This window comes from Euprymna scolopes, chromosome 15 (genome assembly GCF_053919585.1).
Source record: "Euprymna scolopes isolate OS-2025 chromosome 15, ASM5391958v1, whole genome shotgun sequence".
Taxonomy (NCBI): domain Eukaryota; kingdom Metazoa; phylum Mollusca; class Cephalopoda; order Sepiida; family Sepiolidae; genus Euprymna; species Euprymna scolopes.
The window spans coordinates 59,530,495-59,546,200 of NC_136496.1; the positions used below are offsets into that span (position 1 = coordinate 59,530,495).

At 40.6% G+C, this 15,706-nt stretch overlaps 1 protein-coding gene and 1 pseudogene across 2 annotated transcripts in view; one reads left to right on the forward strand and one right to left on the reverse strand.

Moving 5' to 3' along the window:
• LOC145293838 (uncharacterized) overlaps positions 1–15,706 on the reverse strand; it is a 398,476-nt gene that overhangs the window by 12,683 nt on the left and 370,087 nt on the right. The window lies entirely within an intron of this gene.
• Positions 432–581, forward strand: LOC145294401 (U2 spliceosomal RNA; annotated as a pseudogene).

Here is a 15,706-nt window from a genome sequence, read left to right on the forward strand (position 1 = left end):
GCGTCTTAAGAAACTCCAGTCACAGGAAATACACCATTACATTCTGCCAAACAATGAGTATATTTTATTCCTCTGGACACGTTCCAAGAAAATAATGAATTGATTGGTTGCAGGGCATTAACTTGCAACCTATGAAAAGACAAGCAATAATACGAGCAATTCAGAAATAAAAACATTCATATAAATTTCTATTTTATTCATAAATTCGTTTCATTCATTCATTCAAAAATACTGTAAAAATTTAAGTTTATTTGATATTTTTGTTCAGATTGGTATTTGCTTTAGTTACTGTTAACCCTCATACAACCATTTTTAGTCGCGTGCAAGCGACTCTATAAGTCACTCCGTCGGTTGTGGGTCGGTCTGTCCGTAACACTTTTGTGCTTGGTCTTTTTGGTTAAGATCAAAGGTCTTGTTAATAGATGCTGTTAAATTTTTCTTGGCCTTTTGGCCAAGATCAAAGTGTAGCATCTGTTCTCCCAGTTACCTCATTTTTGATGTTTTTCAAAGGGCTCCGCCACTTGACCCCCGGGTTAAGTTCAAGGTGTCACGTTTGTCACTTTCGTGACGTACTAACTTTCGTTAGTGGGACCAACCCCCTTTTTGGGGAGTCAGGACCCTCTTTGCTCCCCCCAGGACCGACACCATTGTGTGGTAGTCTGGACCCGAAACCGATCCCTTCTTTGGGAGTTTGCTGTTTTCGGGACCGACAACACTTTCTTTGGTAGACGCGACCTGGTCGGGTTTGTTTTAGTTTATTGGGTACTTTGTTTCCTCCTCTCCTCTGAGGTTGAAATGGTCTATTCTCTCCTTTTTAATTACCTGAGCAGCACTCTGCCTGCCAGGCCCAAAACTTTGTCTTCCTTCACTGCTCTCCCAGTGATTGAGCAGACCGGGTTCACTTTCTCACTTCCCTGGGGTTGTTTGTGGGTAGGGTGACATGGGTAGGGCGGGTGTTTCGTTTCTGTTCCCCTCTCTGGGCAGAGATGTCTATCCCCTCTCTTAATTGCGACACAGCACTCTGACCTGCTAGCACCAACTGCGTCTTCCTTCTCTGCTCCCCCCCTCATGGGGGATTCGAGCTGCTAACCCGACGTCCCTGCAAGGGGAGGTCAAACCTCTTCTCTTCTGACCCTGCTCCAAGCCCCTCATTTCCCCTACTTTTTTCTTTTCCCCCCGCTACACTTTGGTCCACGTCAGCGGCCAGTGAAACCACTCCACAATGCCGGGCAGAGGGGACATACCACTCCAGATGCACCACATTGCTCCCCTAGAAAGCTCCCTGATGGAGGGAGCAACTCCCAGCTACTCAGAAGAAGAGGAGAAAGTTTCAGGTGGACCACAGCTGGTGGCACCTCTTGCACCTCAATCCTCGTCAGCCGAATACGCCCCTCCACTCCTACTCCCCACGAGGGCAACTACCCAGCAAAAATGGAGGAGACAATATGCAGGAGGAGCTATGCAATGTGGGACGTCCTGCTCCCAAACCAAAGAGAGGCCGAAGCAACAGCTAATAGGATTAATCTGCATTGGAAAAACATCAAACTCCAGCCAGAATACCTTAGTCAAACGGTCACTAATGTCACCATACTGAACGTCCCCTGTCTCCATTGGAGCAAAACAACTAGGAGCGGTCTTCAGCCAGTATGGGGACGTGGTGTCTGTGGCCCCAACAAGCAAGAAGAGGGATGTCCTGCCTCGGGCCTACCGACTCCAGATGCGCCTCGACAAAGCTGGCTTCAACCAAATACCAGCGACACTGAGGTGCGAGGAGGGGACAATGTTCATCATAGTAGACGGACAGAGACCGCACTGCTGGCACTGTCAGCAGAAGGAACACATGGCCAAGGATTGCCCCAAAAGAAATCCGACCAAAGCCCCTACAGCTGCCGACAAGCTTTGTGCCCCAGAGACGACAACCAAGCCAGTGGACCCATCCCCCATCATTGGATGGGTCACAGTGACTCGAAAGGGGAAAACAAAGTCCCCCAATTCCAGCCAGCAAGCGGACGGAAAACAAGCGCCGCAGCAACAGCAACAGCCGCTGCAGCCAATACCGTGTAAGCGACCAGAACAATGACCAGCAACCGCCGCAGCCAAAGACATCACAACCGAAACAGCAGCAGAAGCATCATCAACAACAGCAAGAGGAGCAAAAGAAAAACACTTCAGGAACAACGACTGGCCCCCGGACGAACTGAATCGGGGACCAAGAGAATGAAAGACTGCTCCTCAGAAAATGAGTCTGCCAACGAGAGGGAGGGAAAACAAACCTCCCCAAGGAATAAAAAAGAAAGAAAAAAGAATTTAAAAGATGGAAGGGGAAGAAAAGGTGGCCCCCACCCCCTGTGAGCATACACCATCCCAAACACCTCCCCCCAACCAGACACCGCACCAACACGAAGCATCGCACCAACCACCACATCAACACCCAACACAGCACCAACACCAGACACCACACATACCACAACAACACCGTACATCACACCAACACCTGACACCCACCAACACCCACCCCAATGCAAACCGAACCACCACTCCAAAAAGAAAAAGAAATGAATGGACCCAGGAGAGGGAGGGATCACTCTGCCTCTCGCGGTCCAACTAAAAGACAAGGACTTTGTAAAATTGACCCTCTGACGGTGGCAATGGCTCTCTCACAGCGTTAGACTTTAAAGCCACTGTTGATTGTCAACAGATAAAGGGAAAACATGTTAACATCCTAATAACTTTCGTTAGAACTCCAGAGACTTGCAAGAGCAACTTGTGATCACTTCTGGAGGCAGCTGAAGGTGCCTTTCCGGGAATGGAACTTTTTTAAAAAAGCAACTCCTCCCTTGACGAACTGTCAAAAAAAATGCAAGGGAAGGGTTCCAGTGTGGGTCCATCCGTCTCTCCACAGGGCTCTAAAATTGATCTTTCCCCTAGACGTTGGAGGCAGTGTGAGAGAAGGCCAGGACCTGAAGAACCTGACCTCCTTGAGCATCGCATAGAATGTCAGCATCCTCATGCCAACCGACTTTGGAGCCGAGTGCAATACACCCTAAGGTAGATACCATGTCTTTAAATTTGGCCAGTTTGAATGCTAGGAGCTTGAGATCACCGGGCCAGGCGGCTCGCCTCCGGCACAACCTCTTGTCCCTGGGAGTGGATGTTGCTGCGATCCAGGAGACACATTTCGTTTCTTCTGTGGACTGTCAGGTGCTGAATCTGGATTTTGAAGTTTTCTCGGCATATGGCAGCCCGCGGGGGAGGGGAGTCTTCTTGCTAGTGAAACGAACTCTGTCCGTGACGATCGATGTTCATAGAGATACAGTGGGCAGGCTAGTCGTGGCCAATGTTGCCGTAAAAGATTGTGTTTCGGGTGGTCGCGGTTCATGAACCCAGCACCGCTCGCAAGAGGGTCTCATTCTTCAGTCAACTTGACGCGTTTGTAGATTGTCGGAAATGGGTAGTGCTATTAGGGGATTAGAATGCCATCTTAGACCCAGAGTTAGATAAGGTAGGAGGCAAAGCTGGAGGGTCAGAGAGATGTGAGCCCAGCCTGGCTGACCTGATGGCTAGATGCGATCTGGTCGACAGGTTTCAGGTTGAGTATTCAGGGTGGTAGATGTGGACGTGGACCAATAGCGTTCCCTCCTATCCAAATACCTATTTGGACAGGATACTAGTTAGAAGAGGCGAAATAGATTTCCTATCTTGCCCCACGTTCACTTGGTCAGTCAGACCATAAACTAGTTATGGCCCAGCTGAAGCTAGGAAATAGGCCTAAGTTAGCGGGGTACTGGAAGTTACACACCTCCCTTATGGAGATACAAGACTTCTGAGACTAGTTAAGAGAATTAATTAAAAAGGCACTAGTGGGGGCGGTTACCGGGAGTAAGTGGTGATTAGGTCTAAAAGCCAATATTAGAAGCTTCTCCGTCAAGTATACCCAGCGCCTCCCACTAGATAAGGCCAAGACAAAGAAGTATGTTTTTTCCGTTTACTTTATTTAATCAAGTGCTTACTTCCAATATTAAAATGTTTTTTTATATTAATTACATATTTTATATTTTAAAACTTTAATAATTTTTAAACTTTTAAAAAGAAAAGGTTCATTCTATCCAGTTTTGGTCATCCGTAGCTAAAAATATGTTGCACATCACTTCCGCCAAATGCCTTGGTAAACCAAGGAAGACGAAAGGTGAATTTTGTGAAAGGTGGCTGAGGTAATTAAATGTTTTTGTTATGTAATGAAGAAAACTGTTCTTTTTAAGGAAGAATTAAACAATATAAGAGTCCATCGCTTACTTAGCGGAAAGATAGAAAAGGGTAAAAATAAAAAAGTCCATCAGGATAACAAGTCCATCTCCAAGTGGAGGGATTAATTGTCGAGCATGTGCGCATTTAATGTCCACGCAGACAGTCGATGATGAGGATATTACAGCATGCTGCTTTGTGGTCGACTGATTCGGGCTACGGGGGAGGGTGATAGGGTTAGGAACTAGCTAGGCAGGACCTTCTGCACGAGACTAGCAAGAGTCAGAGCTAGGCTTAGAAAGATAGGCAACGAAGCAGTCAACTCTAATGCTGTCAAGCATCGTGAGATTTCTAGGTGTGGCTTGGAAAAATACATTGCAAAAGTTAGACATCCAGATGGACGCATCCTTGAATCGACTCTGGAGATCTGCGAGGGGTTTCGAGAACATTTTGAGGAGTGTTTTACGCAGCAGCCCGATCTTTCAGTCCTTGAGTTTAGCGACTATTTGGCTGACTCTCCTCGTCTTGACGTGGCTAGAGCGGCTAGTTGCAAGCGCTGGGTGACGGAGCAGGAGGTCTTTACTGCGCGTAAGTAGGTCAGCTGTGACAGATCGCCGGGACTCGATGGTCTGCATACGAACTGTATTTGAGGCTGTTGCCCATGTTTCTGCCTCTTCTGACGGATGTGTTCAACCATTGGTTTGCTCAGGGATCCATCCCGGGGCAGGTAACCAAGGGAGTGATCACATTGCCGAGGAAAGGTGATGGGCATGGTGGGGAAGAGTTAGACAACTACAGACCCATAACTCTGCTTAACACAGAGTTGAAGATTTTGGCCAAGGTCCTGTCGAATCGGCTGCAGGTTGTTATTGAAGAGTTGGTTGAACAGGAACAGAACTAGGCTGTGAAGGGGAGATCGATTCAGAACAACTTGCACCTGATCCACATGATCCTAGAGGAGGGGAATAGATGACGACACGGAAGCCGCACTGATCAATTTATATCAGTCTAAAGCGTTCGATAGGGTCGATCATCGTTTCCTGGCATCTGTCTTAGAGGCTGCCGGTCTTAAATCGGACTTCTGCAAGTGGATCTCTGTGATGTATCGACAGCCCACGGCTGTCGTGCAAGTCAACGGAAAACGCTCAAAACCCTTTGTTATCTCTCGGTCATTCGTCAGGGTTGTCCTCTGTCGCCCCTGCTTTACGTCCTGGCCTTGGAGCCTCTGCTCCGCAAGCCGAGACGTGGGGAGGCAAATTCGGTCCTGCACGAAATGGCTCTGCCTGGCGGTTCAGCTGCCAAGGTATCCGTGTTCCAAGATGATGTCACAGTCTTTGTGTCGGGCTTCAGAGACATCGATATCATGTTGGAGGTGCTTGCACAGTACAAAAGAATCACGAGGGCCAAGATAAACCGCAGCAAGTCGGTCGGACTGCGGTTGGCTGCCTGGAGTGGCAACGCAAACCTCCCGGTGCCCTTCAGCTGGATGGATGGCCCGGTTCGGACCGGGTCTCCAGCTTGTTAAGAATTGGTCGGAGATACGGTCAAAGGTGGCAGCTGTGATCAACGCGTGGCTTCCTAGGAAACTTTCCTTAAAGGGTAGAGCTGAGGTGTGTGCCACATACGTCTTCCCTCTTATCCTTTACCGACTGGCCATACTTCCTCTGCCTGCACAACACTTAACAGCTCTTGTCGAACTCTTGTCCTTGCCCCTTTGGGACAGAGGAAGACACTGGGTGAGCAGACAGGTCTGTATTCAACATCCGTGTGAGGGAGGTTTGGGAATGCCGGACTTGAGGTGTCATCGAGACGTCGAGAGGCTGGCCTTCCTTAGCCACTACCTTTAAGACAATCAACCATGGCACCCCGCGATCACTGCCGCCTTTCCCGACCTCATTCTCGACCCCGCTATTGAGAGTTGTCGCAGGCCGCAGGGAGATTCAGCCTTCCTGAAAGAGTGCAGAGCCGCGCTAAAATGACTACCAGGGTCCAGCGACCTCATGACTGCCACCCGTAGGGAACTCCACAGGGATCTAGTGAGGGGTGGGGCTGCCGACGACTCAATTCAGAGTTCTCTCTGACCTGGCGATTGGCCCGAAATGCAGTTCTGGTTTCTTGCAGTCGCCGGCCTGTCCCTGTTGCGGGATGATAGCCGCAGAAACAACTGATCACGCATTTTTCGATTGCCATAAACTCCGCCAGTACTGGTCGTATGTTGGCGAGGTGACGGCTCGCATCAACCCCGAGCATCCTCGCCCGATTACTGTATCCAACGTAGTGGACAAAATGAGGCCGCCGTGGGACTGGGAGAGACAAATGGTCTACATCGCAAGTGGTGAGAATGGTGATTTGGACGCAAAGACTGCAAGATGGCCAGGGGCTGCTTCCTTTTTCTGATCAGAATCTGATCGCTTTCTTTAAACACCAACTACGGGTAAAGATCAGATGCGACAGAAGAAGGCTGGATCGTGTGGCTTTTAAAAGAAGATGGATACAGTTAGCAAGTCTGTGTGTACGAAGAGGGGCCAAGTTTGAACACGTGTTCCCGCCTATGTGTGGAGCGCTCAATTCTAGGGTTTCTGTCGGATCCAGGCCCCTTTCCAATTCTACTTCCTTCAGCCTCTCAGCCAGTCAAATAAATCTTGTTTCCGTTATTAGAAAGCCTCCAAAAACAACAATTTTTTTCTTTTGCCCCCTCCCCCTCTCGAAATTCAACCCAGCTTGGAGGAAATCAAACCAAAGACTAACATCCCCCCACCCTCACCATCAAATTTTTCTTTTCTCCCCTATTTAGGACACAACCCCTACCCCTTCCATTTAGAGGCTGCCCGTGAAACCCTGGTTCCTTTACAAACCAGAGTGAAACGGGTGGTCTAGCATTTCAGATAGGGTTGGGGAAGGCCTTTCTAACCGGGGTCTTTCTCCCCCCCCCATGTCCCTCGACACAAATTAAGTTTTATTGAAATTTTATTAATGTTATCTTTTTTGTATTTTTTGATACTAAAAAACAAACAAAAAAAAATTTTTTTAAGTTGGTTTAAGTAGGAAGACCCCCTCCCACCACAACACATAAATACAAATTTAAAAGGGTTATTGGTGTTTTGTTGCTTGTATTAAATATAAGCAAGAAAACACCAAGCATTTCCTCATAACCGATCTCCTACACAAAATCTTCAATAAAAATAACCTAAAGTTATCCTACAGCTGTTGTGAAAATTTAGAGATAATAATTAAATAAAAACAATATTCAAATAAATAAAAAAGTGAACATGGCAAAAATAAAACTCACACATAGGACAAAAATGTAACTATTCTAAAGAATAAACCAAACCCAAACAAAAACACTAATAGAAATAAAAATACTAATAATGAACAAGATAAATGCAACTGTAGATCTCACACACTCTGCCCACTTCAAAATAAATGTTTAATCAAAAGTATAGTTTACCACGCAACAATATTTGCCAAAGAAAACCCGAATAACAAGAAATATTACGTAGATATGACTTAGATTTTTAAACAAGATATAATGACCATAAAAGCATGTTCAATAAAAAAAAAAAAAAAAAACACCTAATAAAAATAGCACTAGCAAACCAATACTGAAGACAAGCAAGTGCATGTAGGGATCTAGACGATCCATGTAGATTATGCCTGAATGAGAAAGTCACTATCCGATATACAGCTATTAAACTGTAGGAGAGAAATGGCGAACAACTGTGTGCACAGGATAAACTTTACTCTAGGATAGCGATACATAAATAATTTTAAAATTGACAATAACAATAGAAAATAAATAAAATTAACAGATTCATATAATAAATAATTTGATAAATAAGACTAACATAATATCCGAAATAAACCAAAACACAAAATAACATATCTAACTACACCTAGGTTGAAAGTAGGTCAGCTTCCTACACACAAAGGATATCTACCCTTCCCATAAAAACACGCACAGGGAAAGGGTGAACCAGACGTCAACTGTATCTTTTTCCTGTAAGTGCCCGACCATTGGTTGATTAGGATGGGCACGTTTACAACTAAGAAAATTCAATATCATGAGTTTATATAAAATTGCATGATAACCACTTTTTGCATAAGCCTGACAAGGATGAAACATGGAATATTCTGTGTCACTTTAATTGCCATATATATTTTCATAACTTTATATATATATATATATATATATATATATATATATATATATACATATATACATACATACACATTTTCAGGTAATAATGCTCTAAGTCCATCTTTATAAGTACAGAATTCTCAAGACCAGCTGAGAACATCAAATGTGTTTGTGTCTGTTTTTTTTTTTTTACATAGGCATCACCACTTATCAAGGCCAAGAGGCCACTCAAGGATAAGGGTTAAAGGGTGTACAGTAGACATTGGACAATATAGTAATCATTAGTAATGAAAATTTGGTAAATTTGATAACTTATATAGAACGGCTCATCAAGAACTTATTTACGTTAGACTTGAACACAACCATATTGTAGTCAGCCGGAAAGCAGGAAAACGGAAGACAATTCCACGGGCGAGCAGTTCTAAGAAAGAAGCTTTGTTCATGGAATCTACGTTTAGGTTTAGGCACAGATAAAGAGTGGGGGGAATTATTAATAGTGTGTACAGCTAGACGAGTGTTTCTTGTGAAAGTTTGGCGAGGGGGGATGATAAATTGAAGCTCAGTTGAACACCTTCCATGAAAATAACGATACATCAAAGACAAACTCGCAACATCTCTTCTGTGAGATAGAGGTTGCAAGGAAGAGAAAAGGACATCTCCTACGAGGCTACGAAGTCTATTTTGAACGCTATCAAGGCAGGACAAGTCCTTTCTAGTAGCTCCTGCCCAGATGTGGCAACAGTATTCCATCCTTGGACGTACCTGGCTCTTATATAGATAGAGAATAGCATCAGCAGTGGGATATTTACCAGATCGATAGAAAGATCCCACCATTTTTCCAGCGGCCTTGGCAACAGATTTGATGTACGTGTTCCATTTAAGATCAGGAGTAAAGGTCACGCCCAGAAGCTTGTCAAAACTTGAGGCCTCCTGAAGACGAGAGCCATTCATTTCAATTGATGCCAGATGTGGATCAGAATGTTGATGATGTAAAGAGAGGAGCTTGGTTTTAGATGCATTAAAAGTAACCAGCCACTCCTTTCCCCATTGTACTACGTGCTCAAGATCAGAGGAGAAAGAATTGGAGAGAACTTGGTCGTTTACTCTCTTAGATGTGCTACCATAAATAGTAGTGTCGTCAGCACAAATGTCTACAAATGATGTAAGGATGTGATTTGGAAGATCATTAATGTAGATCAGGAAAAGAGTTGGGCCCAGGATGGACCCCTGAGGGACACCGGCATTAATACTGAGAGCTTCTGATTTTTGCCCATCAACTACTACTCTTATGAACCTATCAGAGAGAAATGATTTAATAATTAAGACATTTCCAGCTATACCATAGCTAGAGATCTTATGAAGTAAACCTTTATGCCATACCCTATCAAAGGCCTTAGATATGTCAAGAGCAATTGCCCTAGAAAGGTAGCCTCCGTCGAGAGATTTGCTAATCCTATGAAATATAACTGTAAGCACATCTGCTGTAGATCTAGCAGAACGGAAACCATATTGAGTGTCACTAAGAAGGTTATTTTTGTTGAGATGGTTGATTACTTCTGTATTTAACACAGATTCCAACAACTTACTCATGACACACAGGAGACTTATTGGCCTGTACTGGGAGGGGATGAACGATCACCTGAATTCTTAAATACAGGGCATACTGATGAAATTTTCCGGAGAGATGGGAAACTATTCTCCTTAAGACAATGTTTAAACAGTTTTGTAAGTATAGGCGCTAGTTCAGGTTGAAGTTTTTTGAGTACTATAATTGGAATACCGTCAGGGCCAGTTGCTTTACTGGAATCAAGGTTTTTGATTAGCTTGGCAACATCACGTACAGATATACGCATATCAAATAGCGTGTTTTCTGATACAGGAGGAAATATTGGGGGTTGGCGGCCTTGGTTGCAAAGGGTAGAATTAGCTGCAAAGTTCTTGACAAAGAGTTTGGCTTTGTCTGATGTTGACGAAATTACCTCAGGTCCATTGATAATAGTTGGGATGGAGTACACGCTTCTGTTCAGGATTCTGTTTGCTATTTGCCAAAACTGGTGGGAACCAAGCCGCTGCTCAGCTACTTTGGACTTAACAGATTGAGCATACAACTCTCTTGCGTTCTTTATTATTTTCTTACAATGGTTGCTGGCAGTCCTGAAAGCGGCTTTAGTTTCCATACATCTATTACATTGGAAGCAGTGGAAAAAGTGATTTCTGTGCGCAATGGCAGCAGCACATTCTGGAGAGAACCATGGCTGGCTGTTAGGTTTTTGCTGAAACTTTTTCGAAGGTATGAAACGGTCAATAACTACAATTAACCATTCCGTCAGGTCTAATACTATAGAGGACACATCCTTTTTAAACATGGAATGCAGAGGTAGATCAGATATAAATGTACGGAAGCTATCCCAGTCAACCTTAGTGTATCGATATACTGTACGATGGAGAGGTACGTCTGGGGACATATTACATTTCATTTTTATCTTAATTGATACAACAGAGTGGTCGGAAGATCCAAGAGGCGACAGAACAGAAACTGAACATAGTTCAGGGCAAGTTGTGAGAAAAAGGTCTAGTAGGCTCGCATACTGGCCGTCATTGTCGGGCACACGGGTGGGTTCCTTAACAATCTGAGTGAGGTCATAGGCAATGGAGAAATCATGACAGAACCTCCCCTCATTATCGGTCTTGTTTGAGTGGGTCAACCATTCGACGTTGTGAACATTGAAGTCTCCACATACGTGAATGTTAGCTGAAGGATAAGCAGATAGGACTTGGTCAATTTTCTCAGATATGCTTTGAAAGATAGTAACTCCGCTGTTGTGGGGGCGATAGAGAGTAAATATAAATGCAGTAGTGTGAGCTAAAGCAACCCGGAAGCACATATAGGGTAAGTTAGGATCTTCCCTGGAGATGTCCCTACCACATGGAAAGCTATCTTTAATATCACGAACTAAAAATGAGTACAATTTCGTAGTCTATTTTTGCAATCAACTCGGTAGATAAATAAACATTTATGGACGAGAAAAAAAAAGCTAGCATTTAATGAAACAGAAATACATAAATTAAATACTGAAATAAAATGTAGTTATTAATATCTGAATCTAAAAATAAAAAGTGCGAATTAATATTGAAATCACTTATCTAAAAAAAAAAAACACTTCGGTCTCCAAAATGCAAACTGTAGTGAAGAATTTAAGTTTAAGCAGCGTTCAGAAGATTTTTTTTTTTTAAATTAACCGTTAAAAGAAAAGCGTGATTTTATTCTGAACTTTAGCTAGTCACGTTTTAAGAAACTTACGATATAAAAGAAAAGCGGATGGGGGGGGGGGTTTCCTCCGAAGTTAGTTGGTGACGTTATAAGTAATTTCGAGATAAGATGGAAGCCGGAATTAAGGGGTGGAGACTGAAAAGGATAATATAATGGATTGAGTATACAATATTTAAGATCAACTCGGTAGATAAATAAACATTTATGGACGAGAAAAAAAAAAAAGCTAGCATTTAATAAAACAGAAATACATAAATACTGAAATAAAATGTAGTTATTAATATTTGAATCTAAAAATAAAAAGTACGAATTAATATTGAAATCACTTATCTCAACAAAACACTTTCGTCTCCAAAATGCAAACTGTAGTGAAGAATTTAAGTTTAAGCAGCGTTCAGAAGATTTTTTTTTAAATTTACTTCAAGTAAACATTTCCCTCGTCTTCTTTCACTACTACATCTTATGCTCATGTGATATGGCTACAAAGATAACTTAAACCTTAATAAAGACTTAAATGAGCACCTGCAGATAGAAAATACAAAGCCAAAATCGGTTTTCATGTTTCTTGAAAAAAGTTGATAGCTGATTTTTATTGTTTCATGTGTTTTTGGCAGAATTGCGAAAAGCAACGGTAGACATCTGTGCCTTGTATAACTTTGCTACATTATTTTCCAAGTTGCGTTTAATTCATGACCTGTAACACACTGTGCCATCTCTTATCTATCTATTCCAGACAGTGTAGATAGTTATTTAATTAACTTCAGAGATTTTATGACAAATTGCAAGTAGAATGGAACGCAAATGCTTTGATCAAAGAGACCCACTGAGCTGTACAAAATTAATGAATGGAAGACACCATTTGAACTTCATCTGACTATAAAAACTCGTCAGTGTTAAGTGGTTTTGAATCCATTTAAGCTTAATAGAATTAAAGCAAATCTACTCTAATCGGTATTTTCTTCAAAAACAGTAGATGTGGTTGGATGAAAATTTGGATATCACATTAGGAGAAGAGTACTAATCAGTTGGGAGAGATGCTATATGTGGTCCAAAACATGCTTTTAAAGATAGAGGCTGGCGCAAAGTCTTGATTTCGATGGGTGTCCTCAGAGTTGGTGCCACAAGAACAATTTTAAAACATTTAACATCAAAAAATAGATTGAAAAAATGTTATGTTTTGGGTTATTTAGATTTTTCGAACTTCTGTTCTTATCTTGGATGTTTGGGATGTTATTCTCACAATGTACAGGCAATACTTAGAATATAATTGAGACTTCTATCCAGTTTTTATTTACTTGCTTCCCCACGATGGCAGAATTAAACAAGGCCGGTTTTAATGTAGAGAAAAGCTAGCTCCCAAAAAGAAGAAAGATTTATAGGTCGAGACAATTCTTTTTTCATCTGCTCCCATGAATTATAGAGAGTTTGAAATTTCATACAGATTAACAACTTTGATAAAACACACCTGAAAAAGGTCAGAGGTTGCATCGGCAAAAACCATGTTTGAGTAATCTAAATACCAAGGTTATATTTGAAATTTATTATCAGACATATTTTAAATGACATCATTTTCAGTTGTGTCCAATTGCTGAACCATGTCGATAGCAATTATACTGGGTTCATGTTCGGGAGATATGGAAAAGAACTATAGGTTTTTAACCCTAACCACAACTACAAAAAATTAATTTTCGTCAATATATGCATATGGAGTTCCGGTTTCTGAAATAGTTGGTTTTAATTTACTACCATAACTGTCAGTTAATAATATGAAAATAATATATTTTGAAACCAACTTAAAATAGCTAAAAATACTCTAAGCTATATTTATTAAAACCCAGCAACCTACAATTACGCTGTTATTGGCCTTTTGGCTAGGAACAACGTGTAGTATTTGTTCTGATACTACACTTCACCATTTCTGACCCCGATCAGTGGAGGAGAAATCTTTCTAGACAGAGGCAATTTCTATTTTTGTTTCTATCCAGAGTGCCCCTTTTTGGGGAGCTGGATTCCCCACATTAAAAACCGACCTAATGTCTAACTCTGCCCCCCCCCCTTTTTTTTTTTAACATTTGTTGCTGAAACTTGACATCCGACTTCACTTGTTCATTCTCGGCTACTTTTTGAAATTATTTCTCCAGATTTTTTTTATTTATTTGTTTTTGTTACCTGAAGAATTGAAAGCGTTAGTGATACGTATGGAACAGCCATTATTCTGACATTTTGACAAAAAATTAAAAGATGAAAATTAAAAAAAAGGTATAATCAAGCAGAAAATTGTTATGTTATATATATATATATATATATATATATATATATATATATATATATATATTAGTGGTGGGACGATTAATCGTGTATTTTGCGGGGAATCAGAATCGCATCGTTAAAAAATACCTTAGATTTACGATTCTCTTATATTTTTAAGTTGAACTGTTTGTTTGAAGTGAGATTAATGCTCTCAAAAATTTATGATAAAAACACCATAGAACTTTTCATAACATATTTAATGATTTACAAGAATTTTATTAACTACTTTAAAAGGTAATCTTTATTTATCTTAATGAGTTTCGAAATTTCTTTAATTTTTTTCTTTCTTTAATTCTTTTAAATTAAAAATTTTTTTTTTTTTACTTTTAGCTTAACTTGCTTTTATATTTCACCATTTCGTTTTTTAGTAATAAATGCTTCTTTACATTAAAAACCGACCTTGTGTCTAACTCTGCCCTCGTGGTAAGGCAAGTAAATAGGAAGTAATATAGCAGCTGAAAAACGTTTTTCAATCACCATAAAAGCATTACAATACATTTAAACCCTGAAAATTTTTCGCCATGCACACTTATTGTTCTAAGTTAACTAGCCACTTCTTGTGTTTCAAACTTAAAAAAAAAAAAAAAACGCGCTTTAAAATAGTAAACACACTAAAGCTTTTTTCGTTTTGGAAGGGAGGTTTCAGGCGCCTCTATTATCCCAAAGAACCAGCTATGTAAACACTTTACAATAATTAATCAATTTTTATTTAAAAATAAAGAAATTATTTTCTAAAATATTTTGTTTATATATGTTTACATTTTGTTTTTAAACAAAATTAAGAAATTAATTTTAAAATTATTGTTTACATCCATCTTCATTCAAAAGGTTTACTTTTTGGTACCTTCACCAGTTGTTAACCTAAATTTTCCAAATGTCAGAACGAGGCTCGTCTGCGGGACCTACTTATCTAAGCTTAACAGATTTTTGTTATGATTTTATCTGATTTTTTTTTGGGGGGGGGGGATGGATATTTTTTTTTTTTGCCGGAGTTTATGTAATTATTAACAGGAAAATTGGTGAAAGTCAAAATGGAAGCTGCGCTATTTTTAAATATTATTTTCAAGTTTAAGTTTTACGATACCATTTTCTCATTATTGCTTTTGTATTCTTTTGTTATTTTTATTTATTTTTTTGCCAGATTTAACAAACAAAAAAAAATCAGATGAAAATACAGAATAGGTACACAACACCCCCTCCCCATGTTAAGAATGGCTTTTTAAATAATGTCATTATTTCAGCACGGCTCAATAAGTGCATGAGTACCTTTTATTTTCTTGATTAAAATAAAAACTACTCGACGAGAACACTACTGTTTTTGTTTTAATAATTGTTTTTATTCAAAAATAAAAATTTCAATTGTTCCAAAACATGTTTTAGTCGCGTACAAGTGACTCTATAAGTCACTCCCTCGGTCGGTCAGTCGGTTGGTCTGTCCGTAACACTTTCGTGCTTGGCCTTTTTGGTTAAAATCAAGATCTGTTCTTCATAGATGCTGTTCTTAGCTTTTTAAGCTTTTCTTGGTCTTTTGACTTATCTTCAATGAAAGAAATTTTACGAAAAAATCAAACTGTTTTCGAAATTCCTTTAATTGTATTTGCACTTTTTCGCTGTACCAAATTTTTTCGCTGCACAAAAACTTTGGATTATATAATGGTATATTTCAAAACAACAATTCCACAGGAATCAGAATCATACTTGGTATCGGAATCGTTAATCAACATTTTCCTGGAATGGGAAAAAAT